General features: G+C 41.5%; 1 protein-coding gene across 1 annotated transcript in view; it reads left to right on the top strand.

Annotated features, from left to right (window-relative positions):
• Positions 1-13,984, top strand: part of erc2 (ELKS/RAB6-interacting/CAST family member 2) — a 48,674-nt gene that overhangs the window by 8,536 nt on the left and 26,154 nt on the right. The window lies entirely within an intron of this gene.

Here is a 13,984-nt window from a genome sequence, read left to right as displayed (position 1 = left end):
GCAATAGGCTCTTGTGGTTTGGGGCATTTAATAAGGGAAACCCTTTTTGGAAAGAGACACTCAACTTAAAGGTTCGTATTTCTGCTGAAAATCAGGTCTTATATAAACGTCACACTTCCTCCTACTCGTGTGCACGCGAGCAGCGCCAGCATGAACTGGAGCGTCTGGTGGTTTGTCACAGTCGCCAGTGGAGCGTTGTTACAAGCGGATGCAACACTCCAGCCGTGATGTCACTGTAAATATTTTCCCAGCAGTTCCGATGTGTTCGTAAGCAGAGTCTTCTCATTTCTCTTCCTCGCTCTCAGTGTTGTCAGACATCAGATTGGATGAGCTCCATCCGGTATTTTTCCACACCGCTTGCTTTTTTTTTTTTTTTTTATCTAAATATATTTTTTTCTTCCTGCTCGTGAGTCTCCCGGAGTCCTGGGAACACCTAGTTGCTGTTAGATATGTATTAGAAGTTATGGAGTTATACAGTAGTTATTATACACACACATTTTATTATTTTTTATATATACAGAGGTTCCTCGGCATACGAAGCATTTTCGGCATACGAGCGAACAAACCAAATCTAAGCGAACGCCGGCTAAGTCGCGCGTACGTCCCAGGGTCGGTCATAACTTGCTTGCATCAGTGGAAAGCCAAGTAAAGTGACTGTATATATTAATTATGTTTTTTTTTTACATTTTGTGCAAGATTTACTGAAGACGTAGCACCACAGGTACTGATAATGTTATCACGGACGGTAGCATGATGAAAAGGGAGCCACTTTCAGTTTGGTTTTTAAAGCAGCCGGTGCCAAGAGGAATCCTAAATTAGGGTTAAGTGAGGTTTAATGAATTTTTTTTAATATTTTACTTCATTTACATTGTTTGGATTGTTTTTATATGCAAAAATAGGATTATAGTGTTGGAAATTTTTAATATTAGTAATATTTTTGGGTGGCTGGATTATTTGAATTTACATTATTTTCTATGGGGAAATGTGTTTCACAATACAAAATTTTACTTTAAAAACTGGCCTTCGGGACGGATTAAACACGCGTGCCGAGGTGTATAATAGAGATGAGGGAAAAAATTGATTCAGTCATGAATCGTGATTCCTTTTTGTGCTGATTCATGTATCGCCACACTGATTCCAAAATCTATTTTTAAATGATTTATTACGTTTATAACCGGTCGATCAGACAGTGACCCGGAATCGGCTGGTTCTCAGCTTGATGAGACACGACCGATCGCGTTAATTGTAACTGATTCTGTGCAGAAGCTTCCAAATGCTAAAACACAAACTTCAATTTTATTTGTATAGCGCTTTTAACAATTGTCATTGTCGCAAAGCAGCTTTACACAATCAAAAGAATTATTTAAATCTGTATGAAATGTAAGTGTGCATGAATCAAGATGAGCAGATCGTCCCCGATTGGCTGTTTTCTCTGAAACGTGCGAGTGCATAAGTCTTAGAACACACTCATTACACACACTTACACAAGTCTCAATTCACAGTTTTGACTTTTCTTACTATTGCTAAACACGCAGGTAAGACTTTGGAGGCGTTTGGTGCAGTTAAATATTTTATTTCCTCATAATCCTACAGGTGGCGCACTCACACACATTTTAATTCTGTGTCTTAGGAGTAAATTATTGGCAAAGTTTGTTTAGAAATATTAATGATGGTGGATGTCAGAGATACGCGCTGCTCAGTAACAGTGTAGCTTTGCGTTTAATTTAAATTTGAAGTTAAATGTTTAACTCTTGTGTTTGAGTTTAATTGTGCGCTTAGTTTTTACGTAGAAAACTAATGTTATAAGGAACGGCCTACGTTTAATTACTCATGTTCAGTTCAGGCGTGAAGCATTTTTTTAAACATTATTTTAAAAGTTTGACGTCTAAAAATTGTAACAAAATTGTAAATAAATATAATATTGAATTTGATAAAATTGTGATACTTCCAGAATCGCAATATAAATGGAATCAGCAGCTGGGTGTGACTGTGATTCCTGTCACTAATATTGATAGAAAATCGATCTCAGCTGCAACATTATTTAAAATGATTAAAGCCTGCTGGACTTTTTGCTGCCTATAGTGTCGCCTCTTGACCATCTCCTGTCCACGGTACAACTCTGACAGGTCTCAGCAGTGAGCCCTGAGGCTCACCACCCCAAACCTTCTCCAAAAGGTCCTCCTTGACAATGGTTAATGAGACGTACTTTTCCGCTCAACTCCGCAGACACTGAGGCTAAATGAGGTGCTATAATTAACCTCAGCTTACACACACACACACACACTCACACTTTGATCCATTGCTCACACCGAGCTGCTTTTAGACGCAGGACTGATTCTCAGGGAGCGACGGGGAGCATTAGGCCGTGTGATGTATAGCGAGACAGTGTCCTCTCTCTCATTTTGTTAGTCTCAGCTACCTGTGTGTGTGTGTGTGTGTGTGTGTGTGTGTGTGGGATGACTGGTAGAATGTCAAGGACACAGCGGTGCAGTCTGAAAGACTTTCTCAACCGTCTGCCTCGCCTTTATTCCTCCTCATTGTATCTCTCTATTTCTGTCCCTGTCTATTTTGATCTTTCTCTCTTATTCTCTCTCTTTCTCTCTCACTCTTACACACACACACACACACACACACACACACACACACACACACACACACACACACACATCTTTAGCAGTTCCATCTCTTCTATTTCTGTTTACATAGTCTATCTTTAGATTTTTCTTTATCTCTCCATACAGTAATTCTCTTCACTTTTTCTATCCCTTTTATTCTTTAACATTCTTGCTTTTATCTATACCCCTTTTCTTTTTCTTCCTCTTTTTGTCTTTCCTTCTAGCTCTCTTCTTTTCTTGATCAATTCTCTCTCTCTCTCCCTCTCTCTCTCACTGTGTCTTTAATAATTTTTTTTCTTATCCTCTCTTGTTCATTTTCATCATCTGCCCCTCCTCTCTTCCTGTTTTTTTTTTCTCTTTTTTCTCTCCTTTTTTCTTTGTCTACCTATCTCTGTCTATCTTGTCTTTACTTTATTCTATTTCATTTTATCTTTTTGTAATTCTCATTCCTCTCCCACTCTCTCTCTCTCTTTGGGTAATTATGAGCTCTGTAATAAATGAGCGAGTTCAGAGGGTAAAATGTCCTTTATCGTGTCTGTCTGCTTGTCCCTGATGATATTGAATGTGTGTGTGTTGGTGTGTGTGTGTGTGTGAGAGAGAGAGTAGGAGAGGGAGAGAAGATGAATATGGCATTGATAGAGTGAATGACAGTGAAGTATAAAAGCTAAATTTGAGAGAAAATGCCTAAAAAGGACAGAAATGCAAAAACGATGAAAAGTAGGAGTAGGAAGGCAACTGCGAATGAAAGAGAGTTTGAACAGGAGAATGACAGAGAGGATGAAAAGAAGAAAGATGAGCGAGAGAGTGAAAGCAACAGACGAAAAGAAGTGTGTGGGAGAGGGAGTAGGAGGAAGAGACTAAATTAAAAAAAGCAGAAAATGAATGAAAATAAAAAGTGTGTGTGTGTGTGTGTGAGAGAGAGAGAGAGATGGAGGTAGGGGTGGTATTTTAGCTCTCAGCTCTCAAGGTTAGAATAGGATGCTGTCCCCACACTGGCCAGACAGTTAGACAGTAGGAAGTGTGTCCACGTCATCGCTCTGTGCTACATACACCATTCAGAATCTGCACCGCGTCGCCTCCGGTCTCAAGAACTTCCTCGCTCCTGACCGTGAAGGCAGCGGGATGCGCTCAGACCCATGAAGGTTAACGAGTTTTTTCTGCAAGGATTTAAACTGATAACCTTCTGACAATCTCCTGTCCAGGTACCAACCAGTGTGGAGACTTCTTCATATTAATGTCACTACTCGAGTGAGGAATATGAAGTCTTTAGGGATTTAGGGAAGCACCTGCTCATGGGCCCAAGCACCGCACTTACACCAGTCGCAGCAACAGCTGTTAAATGTTGTAAATATTAACACAGACTCGGGCTCAAAGACACCCAAAGTGTATTTGTGTGTGTTATTGCTCCAGGTAAAACAAAACACAGTACTGGTGCTGATTTTTTACAATTTCTAATACAGAAAATGTGTGTGTGTCAAACAAGCTACTTCATGCAACATTGAAGTGAACAATCTCGCTTCCCTAACAATTTCAAGTTGCTAACTTCAGCTCTTCACTGGCTCAAAAGTGGCCATTTTTCATCTCGCTTCAAACAGTAAAAAGCAAAAAAATCTGTAGTGTCCGTAACCAAGTCATATTCATGTTACAATATCTTAACAATTTAGCATTTTAGAATAATACACTTTTTTTTTTTTTTTAGGTTTATGTCTTTTCATGTAAATCAGTTATGATCATTAAAAGATTTGCATTCCAAAAAGCTACTGACATTAAAAGATAAAAGGGCATGAAATTGTATTTAGCAAATGTGTTTCTTTTTATTTGATGAAAATATAAATGTGTTTGTATATTTACAAAAACCGAAGCATGGATTGGGGGATAAGAAGCATTATGTATTATGTGTATTATGAAAAATAATACATAATGCTTCTTATCTCCCAATCCATACATATCGTAATGCTTCTTATTCATATTTTCAAATCATAAGCATCATAAAAAAAAATATCCTATCTAAAAATATAAATTTTCACACAGGTGAGTCACTTTTTAGCACAGATACCATGTTTTGACTGTTTTTTTTTTTTTGTTTTTTTTTTCACCTCAAACATTTATTTTACTCCTCCTGCAAACATGCCATTTCGGTGTCAATGTAAATGAGTTACTGCACAGCCACGCCCCTCCAGAGACCACCAGAGTGGCGCAACAAGCTGAGGGAAGGGTATCTTCTTATATCAGGTCATGCTGGCGGAAAATCTCTACTTGCCTTGAAAACGACAAAAAATGGACAAAAAATAGGAAATGTTTTTTTTTTTCCCTCCAGTCACTTTGGAATACTTGGGATAAGATTTCTTCCATGCTGAGCATACCCTTAGGTTCTTCCATAACCACTTAAATTTTTTGGTTAGGTATAAGGCAGAGACACACAGAGGTGCTGTGGATCATGTACCTGGTGTCCAAAGTGGACAGATCCCTGTGGAGGCTTAACAGATCTAACAGTTTGAGACACTTTTATCAACTAGGAGAGGCTTTGTGAACAAATTTACGAATCATAATGGTAATGTTTTTGTTAAACTGTTTGACCTCCCACCTGTGAACATTCCTATGAACACTTGGCCAATAGAATGGCTCATAAGATAATTAATGTCATATTCTATCTCAAAGAGCAATAGGACTATGATGAGCTGAGAACTGAAAAATCCAGTAGGGATAGGGATCCAGTAGGGATAGGGATTTTAGAGACTCCAGGCTAAATGTGCTGACCCAGAATCCTGGTCCAGTTAGTCCTAAGATTTAGTGGATGGATGGATGAGAAGAAGGCTAACCTTTGCCTCTACTCCTTGATTTTGCCTCTGAAATATATAACAATGACTGGCACTAGTAGATACATATCTGGTACATCCTATGTATGAGCATGGGGGACATTAGAAAAGATTATGAGGAATGAGAGGGAGCTCAGGAAGAAAACTGGGTTCTCGGTGCTGGAGCAAGGGAAGAAAACGCAGCGATTAGACAGAATCAGCTGCATGCTGTTGTTGATTCAACTAACTGGACGGGAAGCCAGTTGGTGGCGCTGGACCTACTCTGCATCCTTGCGATAAACTGTTCCAGAGACATCCTTTTTTTTCTTTGGCTTCCAAAGAAGCCACTGTCCCTGGACGTCTCCTGACAAGACAGGGACATCTCACGCCTCGTCCATTTCCACCTACCTTTAAAGGCCCCAGATCGTCTATGGAGGACAGCTCTGTATGTTTTGGTCAGGGAAGCTGGAGCAGCTGTAGATGGATGGGCTGTTGGTTGCAGCAGCAGTTAGTCCTTGGCCTGCTCTTGATTGATGGCTTCAAACCGCTGCTGTTTTTGTGGAGCGGATCGATGCTGTTGCTTGACCTGTTGGAGGCTGGTGAGGGCCCTAATGACTTCTCTCACTTCCCAAGGTGGTGTGTGGTACCTCCTCCTGGGTATCAGTGCCGCTGTGGAAGCTGGAGTATTTCTGCATTTGTAAGCGGACTCTGAGAGGGGACAGGCAAATTTGGTTGTGTTTCTTTGTTTTTCTTACATTTTCTTATTTTTTTCCACTGAGCACTTTTCAGTGTATGTTGAAAAAAATGAAAATTTAAGCTGAATGAGAGCAAACAGTCAAAAAACAGTTTTCAGTCTGACTGGGTTCAGGTTGAAGTTCGCGGTTCGTGACTGGTTCTGCTGATGCTGACATCTCTTTCTCTCACTACATCTATGTTTTGAGGGCAGACTTTAAAGCAGTATGTAGTAATTAAGCCATAAATACATCTGAGCTATGAGATGTTGAATGATTAAACACTCCTATAGTGCTCCTACATACTCCTATAGCCTGAGGCCAGGGGAGCCAACATCTTGGGCACTGAATACAGAAAGACGGTATTTATGGAGGTCTGAGGAAATGCTCTGGAAAAAAATAAATCATCTGATAATGTGTCAATGTTTTTAATGACTAAAGTTTTGCTTTAAAAGCAGCTTCCTAGTGGTCATGTTCAGCAAAATATTGCTTTATTTCTCTATATAATCCCATGCGAAACTAATGCACTTACCCCAGTGTTTTACTAGTGCTTGGAAACCATCGATGTAGAACGTTTTCTCAGTACTCCGGAGCCATGATGGGCTGCCTGCTTCACGTCTGAAACGTCGGCCTCCCAGGAACTCCTTTAATGTCTTGTAGTGAGGTTAGGACTGTACGGGGGACGTGGCGATAACTTCCAGCCGAGGTTCTTGTGATGTGCAAGTGGAGGTGTAAACGAGTGTGTGTACAGTTCACACAGACAGATGCGTCCCTTCTACAAATCGGCGATGTCCATTATTTTTTAAGGATCAGGCGTCGATCCTTGTGAATGTTCACGGGAATGACTGCAGTGGCTTTAAAATGTTTTTTTTTTTAAATGTGCCTTCATGCTTTAAAATGTTTAACTGTGAGAAATTAAAACTAAAATAAACTACAAGATAGAAGACATTACGATCATCTTGGGTCCAAATAAATAAGTCGTTATGATGTAGACGGTATTGAGGTAGCAGAATTCTGCTTGATTGAGGAGATGAATACGGTACTTTCTTAACCTCAGGAAGCTTGTTGGATTTTTTCCTCAATGGAAGATTTGTGGTCAATCGTTGGCCATGAAAGGCACTCTGCTTTATGGCTCTCTCACTCACTCACACACACACACACACACACACACACACACGCTTGTTCTTGCTCAGCAGGACGGTGATTAGTCAGTCTAAGTGGGCAGCCGTTAGTGGAGATTTTGGCCTCAGGCCTGGATTTGTTGCTCGCTCTGTGATTAACTCCGGAATTTCTAACAGCATGAATAAACACACAGCTCTCATCGCTTAACGAAGGTTTATTAAAACCGGACAATTAATTGCCTTTGTTCACGCACATACTTGTCTTTACCGGAGCTGCGGTGACATCAGCACACGGTCGAGTCTTTAATCTGCAAAATGTTGGCTATTAAAAAGGAATTCGGCCCAAATTGAAGTTATAGGTGGCGAGGGTTAATCTGCTGAGATCACACGTCACTTCACTTCACAATATAACCACCGCTGTTGTCCGATGGTATTGTGAAAGACTTGATGAGGAAAGATCGAAAAAAAAGATAAATGAGTAAAACGAAGATAAAATGCAATCTTGCTTTCCATTTTGTCTGAGTATAATTTTATTTATCATCTGTAGTTTAAAGAATAGGTTATAAATAGTGTGTGTGTGTGTGTGTGTGCAAATGAATGAACTTTCTCTACTCTTGCAGTTAAGTGAGTCCTAGTATCTGTAGCATCATCCTGCTGGGAACCGGCTTAACAACACACACGTGTGTGTGTGTGTGTGTGTGTGTGTGTGTGTGTGATGAGAAATCATTATTCCTCTTGTTCTTTTTGATCCCCTGCCGTTCGCTCCTAGCGTGTGTCTGTGAACAATAACGCGAGTCGTATGTTGATATTATAATCTCAGATAACGTTAATTAGCCGTTTTTTTTTTTTTTATTAGCATCTGTATTAATCTGATTTTAACAGCCGAGTCGAACAGTTTAACCCCGTGCGCAGGTGCTAACGTGTGTGTGTTGTGTTTAGTTGTCTTTTGTATTTCCCTATTAAATTATCTCAATGTTTCCTTTGCCTGTCTGCAAAAACTGATACCATCATACAACATATACTATTACGATGTGTATAAGGTAGAGGGATTTTTATTTATTTATTAAATTTAGAGCTCGAATCAATATTAATGTGTTACAATATTTTTTTGACGTAAATCATCTCATGATCAGGTTTGACCCTAATGGCTATCCATAATCTCAGCACGGTTACCCGGCTGTGAGTAATAACGGCACGTTTAACGTGGATAAAAAGATGACTGAGGAAAAATCACCAGGTGCTGAACAGCAAGTTTCATTATAAAAAGCTTTTAGATGGAGGTTTGGATAAAACCAAAGTTTTGTGCTGGAGCGACGTTCAAGGGGAACTGTTTTTACAACAATACATTAACTGTAAGATGTGCAAGCAGTGTCTCAGGTGGCTAAGGGTCTCGGTTGTTGTTTTTCGGATCGGAGGATCCGGGCTTGGGCCCTGCTGTTGGAGAATTTTGGATAAAATCTTTAATCGATTTTCTATCGCCTCGCACCTCCAGGGTCCAGGGTTTGATTCCTGTCCAAAGACATGCAGATTGGGCTAATTGTGTGTATGTGCCCTGCAATAGATTACTATAGATCAATAGGATTTGTGTGAAACGCACAGGATTTGGTCGTGTGTCCGTGAGAACTACCGAGTACGACCCCCTTATTACAGCACCAGGAAGCATTATAACCTTCTGATGGCTGCTTGACTTATTCCCAGCGTGGGCGCACCATGAAGATGATGACTGTGATGAGGATGACAAGACAGCGTGTGTGTGTGTCTTTGTGTGTCTTTGTGTGTGTGTGATCAGCAGTTGAGTGGAAAGCAGCCTCCCTCGTGTTATCTGTCGAACAGATGAGCCGCCCCGCGGTGTAAAAGCGAGTGGGTGTGTGTGAACGTGATGAGCATTCACATGTGTAACCGGTCCATATGAACGTCTCAGAATGTGAGTGTGTTTTTTTGGATGTTTGTGTGGATATGTGGGTGTGTGTGTGGGGGTGTGTGATGGTGAGTCATGTGTTAAAGTCGAGTTCTGTCTTGCTGTTTCATGACGCTGATGGATGACTGAACTCCACGGTGAATTGTTTGCTCTAAATGTAAACGTGTGTGTGTGTGCGCGCATGTGTGTATGTGTGTGTGTACTGAAGTGTGTATGGCTGTGGTTGTAGTGTGCATTTAGTATTCCCGATAGTTTCAGCTAGCATACAAAGGCATATTATTTATAATCACATTTTTTTATCTTTATCTTTTACCAACAAAACAGTATAACAGCTTTATAAAATTTAAGAAAATGCCAGAAACAATCATTTTAACTCACGAAGTAAAAAAAAATATAAAATATCTAAAAAGAGAAACCGCTGAGAGCGCATATATCACAGTGATAGAACGGTAATAGTAACATTATGTGGCAGTAGGGGTGTCTGATGAACCCTCTCACCTCCACCCACCTGACACTTCACGTGTAACATCTGTAAAGCATTTAGCAGGAGCAGACCAGAACACGGACACAAGATAAACACACAGAAAACACAGAGAAATTTGCAGTGGTAAGAAGTTATTGCTCATTGAGGGGCAGTTAAGAAGGCAGGCTGGAGTCCTCCATGAATACCAGCAGCCGGTCTTGGGCAGTCGAGGGGCGCAGTTCCCTCCTCGGCCCAGTAGTCCCAGTTCGAAGGCTTCCTTGGGCCTGTAAAAGCGAGGGGAGAGAAGAAAGGCGATGAGTCTTTCATCCGGCACGTTCTACTCACCCGTCTGGTGTTGGTTTGTCCCTTTTTGGGTGTTGTTGACTGTACGGCCTTCTGTGAGTTAAAGCGGCTCCGACCCTTCTGTGAAAGAAGCGGAGCTGACCATGGTGCTGAATCCGAGGGTGGCAGATAGTAAGAGGTACTGGCTCTAGACCCGCCGTCACACAGCAAAATATTTTGAGTTTTTTTTTTGAAGGTATTATAAATAAATTTTTTTTTTAAATATTACAACATTAAAGACGTTGCTGCACTGGAAAATGCGCTGTAATAAAAACAAGCTTTTCGTATTACAATGTAGGCTTCTAATCAGAAAAGCAGTCAGTGAGCATTTAACAGATTCCCTTATCTAGAGCACCTTAGACATTATCTCATTTTACATCTGAGCAGTTGAGGGTTAAGGGCCTTGCTCAAGTGCCCACAAGTGTCTACTTGGTGGCGGTATGGTTTGATCCTAAGACCTCCTGATTAAGAGTCCAACGGAGTCTTAGTCACTGAGCTACTCCTGCTCAAGACGACAAAACTGGGTGCAGAATGAAGGAGGCGGGCGTGGCACGGCGTAAATGTAGATGTAAACTTTAATAAATTTAAACAAAACTCTAAAAGCAATCAGAAAGACAAAGCACAAACCTCAACAAGAAGAAGCTCCTGGTAGCAGGACAGGGGAGGATAGAACAGGACAGGGTGGGACAGGGCAGGGCAGGGGAGGATAGAACAGGACAGGGTGGGACAGGGCAGGGCAGGGCAGGATGGAACCAAAACAAAACAGAACAGAACAGAACTACAAGCAGTAGCACAAACAGACGCAAGATTAAAAAAACACTAGGGTAGCCCTTAAAACAAGCCAATGGCATTTTAGACAGGGTTGAGGGTTCGATTCCCCCCTCTGGGTCTGTGTGCATGGAGTTTGGATGCTTGGTGGGTTTCCTCCCACAGTCCAGAATCACGCTGATTAGGATAATTGGCCAAACTGCCTGTAGTGTGTGAGTGTGTTTAACTGGCAGCTTGTTGGGACCCTGCGCAGTATAAGAGCCTTGAATGAAAATGTTTTTCTTTTGTAATATTTCGCCATATATCTCTCAAAGTATTTCTTTTAATAGGAATTGCTTTCATTCTGTTTTTTTTTTTCTTTAATGTGGCCCTTGTCATCTTTCAAATGATACTGATTTTGTAGTCAATAACTTATTTGATAATATAATTGAACCTGCTGTATGTACCATATGGGTCTTACAGTACGATACACTAGGATCAGTTTCGATTCCTAAGACAGTGATATTTGGTGTATCGATCGATACTATTAACTGAAATAGTTGAGTCTGCTTTCGATATGAATATTTAAGACCTGCGCTGTATGAAGTGTCAGCGTTTTACATTCAGCTCGAGTCTGAAGCTCGTGTTACAGATGAAGCGTAGACGAGCAGATGGGTTTAAAGCGCGAGCCGTGCACGAGGGGGCGGTTTGGCGCAGCAGCACTGAGTCACACTCCGCTGCAAAGAGCATCTGCTGGAGCCGAGAATGTATGCAGCGTACTCACACACCCGCACACACACACATATTTCAGTATGTGTGTGCGTGTGTACAATCAGGATTAAATGGTTTCACTAAAAGAGCTGAATTTTATTTACCGGTCTGTAAAAAAAAACGTATTTTCACTAAACCCTCACTGGAGCCGCGTGATGGAGCTACACACACCTCAATACTGCTGAATCACTGGTGACTCCACCTGAGGGCCGCTCCGACCCGAAACACACTCTTACACACTCGTCTGTGTGTGTGCGTGAGCGTCTGAGATCGTTTGGATTGTAATTATGCAAATGGATGTATTGGACTGTTTCCTCCCATTCAGTTCACTCTCAGGATGTCAATTGATCAGGAGAGAGAGAGACAGAGAGAGAGATAGGGATAAAAAGATGGGTAGAAAGAGGAAGAGAGACTGATAAATTGTGCTAGACAGAGACAGAGACAGATAGAGAGAGTAAAGGGGAAAACACTATGTGAGAGAGAGGGGAATAGAAAGACAGACAGAGAGAGACAGTTAGAAAGATAGACAGAAGGAGGGAGAGAGGGAGAGAGAAATAGACACAGAGAACCAAAGGTCAGGACATACCGAGAGAGTGAGGGAGAAAAACAATGTATGCGAGAGAGGAATAGACTGTGAGAGACAGAAAAGGGGGCAGAGGGGAGAAGAGATCGGAACAGAGACCCACAGGGAGTCAGACAGACGGAGAGAGATTGGGGAAGTGAGAGAGAGCAACAGAGAGATAAAGAGATAAAGATCAGGAGAGAGAGAGGTGCTGAAAACTTCCTGACTGAGAGAAATATAATCTTTTGATAGCTCAGGAATGGGGCCTGATAGATGAGAATGAGTGTTTTAGCTTAATTTTCTGTTTCCTGTGTGTGTGTGTGTGTGTGTGTGTGTGTGTGTGTGTGTGCGTGCGCAGCCAGGGCCACTGATTCCCCAGAGTTCTGTTAGATCAGATCAGAGTTAATTAGCATGCGGAGATGAGAGGCACGTCGGGAGTCGCTTTCTCTGCTCGTCAGCGTTCCACGTCCTGATGAGACGGGAGTCTCCCCAAACACTCCTCTCGCTTTATCACCGTAGCCCTATCACTTATACACGACACGGCTGTGTGTGTAGCTGCAGGTGTACAGCATGGTGTTTACTTGTTCTCTATACTGTGTGTGTGTTTGTGTGTGTGTGGAAGGCTTGGGTTCCATGCCCAAACCCCAGCCTGTGGATGCAGTGCCAGTCTCAAGCCGATAGAATGAGAGGGTTGTGTCAGGAAGGGAATCCGCCATGCCACGGTATTGTGTGGATCGGACGGTCCACTGTGGCGACCCCTCGATGAAAGCAGCCGAAAGACTAACAACAATAAAACATAGTTTCGAAGCGTGCAGTAGCCACCTGGGCTCATCACACAACCTGTGTGCTGTTTGAGCGTGTTAAGACATCCAAAAAGCCCTAGACATTGGGAAAAAAGCATCACACTATGATGTCAGTCAATGTGATGTCACTCAATGTGATGTCACTCAATGTGATGTCACTCAATGTGATGTCACTCAATGTGATGTCACCCAGTGTGATGTCTTCCAGGAATTTATTAGCCAGTTTTCGGCATTAGTTTAAGGCCTCACCATGACTGAACCATTTGAGATACCAAAAATCACTTCGCAATTTTGCATCCTCAATGTCTTAAGATCTCATTGACCCAGTTTGGTGGCGACCGTATAAGTCCCTTAGGAGGAGTATATCTAAATCCATTGGGTGCGTTTTGTCATCAACCCATAATAACTGACTTCCTGTTGAGTAGAGCGCCTGGTGTTCATAGTGAAAGTTGTTCATCTCAATGAGATCTGAATGAGACCTAAATGCAGCTTTCATATGTAAGTGTCCAAGTTTGTATGAGCTATGCAGCAAAATCTGTGCCACGCCCACAGCCCAGCCGAACATTTGAACTAATGTCAGCAGATTCCAACCTGTGTGTTGGTTTTAATGACGTTTTATGAGTGTTAAGACCCTTAAAAAAAACCCAGATAAGCCCCTGGATAAATAGACATCCTTAGAAGAGGAATAGGGCACTTCACACACTACATCACAGGGCTGTTGGTATAGTGCTTGGGCCCTAAGAAATACACAAGTGCAGTCTTGACTGTGAAGGGCTGTAAGGTGACTGAGGGCCGGGCCGGGCCGGGCCAGCCCGGGTCGTTCGTGAAGCTGTCTTATTAATTACTGTAAAAAAAATTTTTAACAAAAGCTGACACGCAAAACATCTCAGGTTTATAATTACTAATATAATTACTAACTCAGTATAATGTACTATTAATTCATGATAAGATCTTTAAACTGTTAAATAAATCTACAGATAAGAAGCTTTAATTTGAAGATCAGAGAAAAATGTTTCCAAATTTAAGAACATGTCTTGAGGAATAGTCATGTGTTTTAAACAAAATAAATGATAAATGTATTAATACATATCGTCCCTTTCAACTTGTCCTGTAAAG

This window comes from Clarias gariepinus, chromosome 23, assembly GCF_024256425.1.
Source record: "Clarias gariepinus isolate MV-2021 ecotype Netherlands chromosome 23, CGAR_prim_01v2, whole genome shotgun sequence".
Lineage (NCBI taxonomy): Eukaryota > Metazoa > Chordata > Actinopteri > Siluriformes > Clariidae > Clarias > Clarias gariepinus.
Note: the sequence above shows the minus strand (reverse complement) of the source record. Positions and strands in the feature narration are given on the sequence as shown.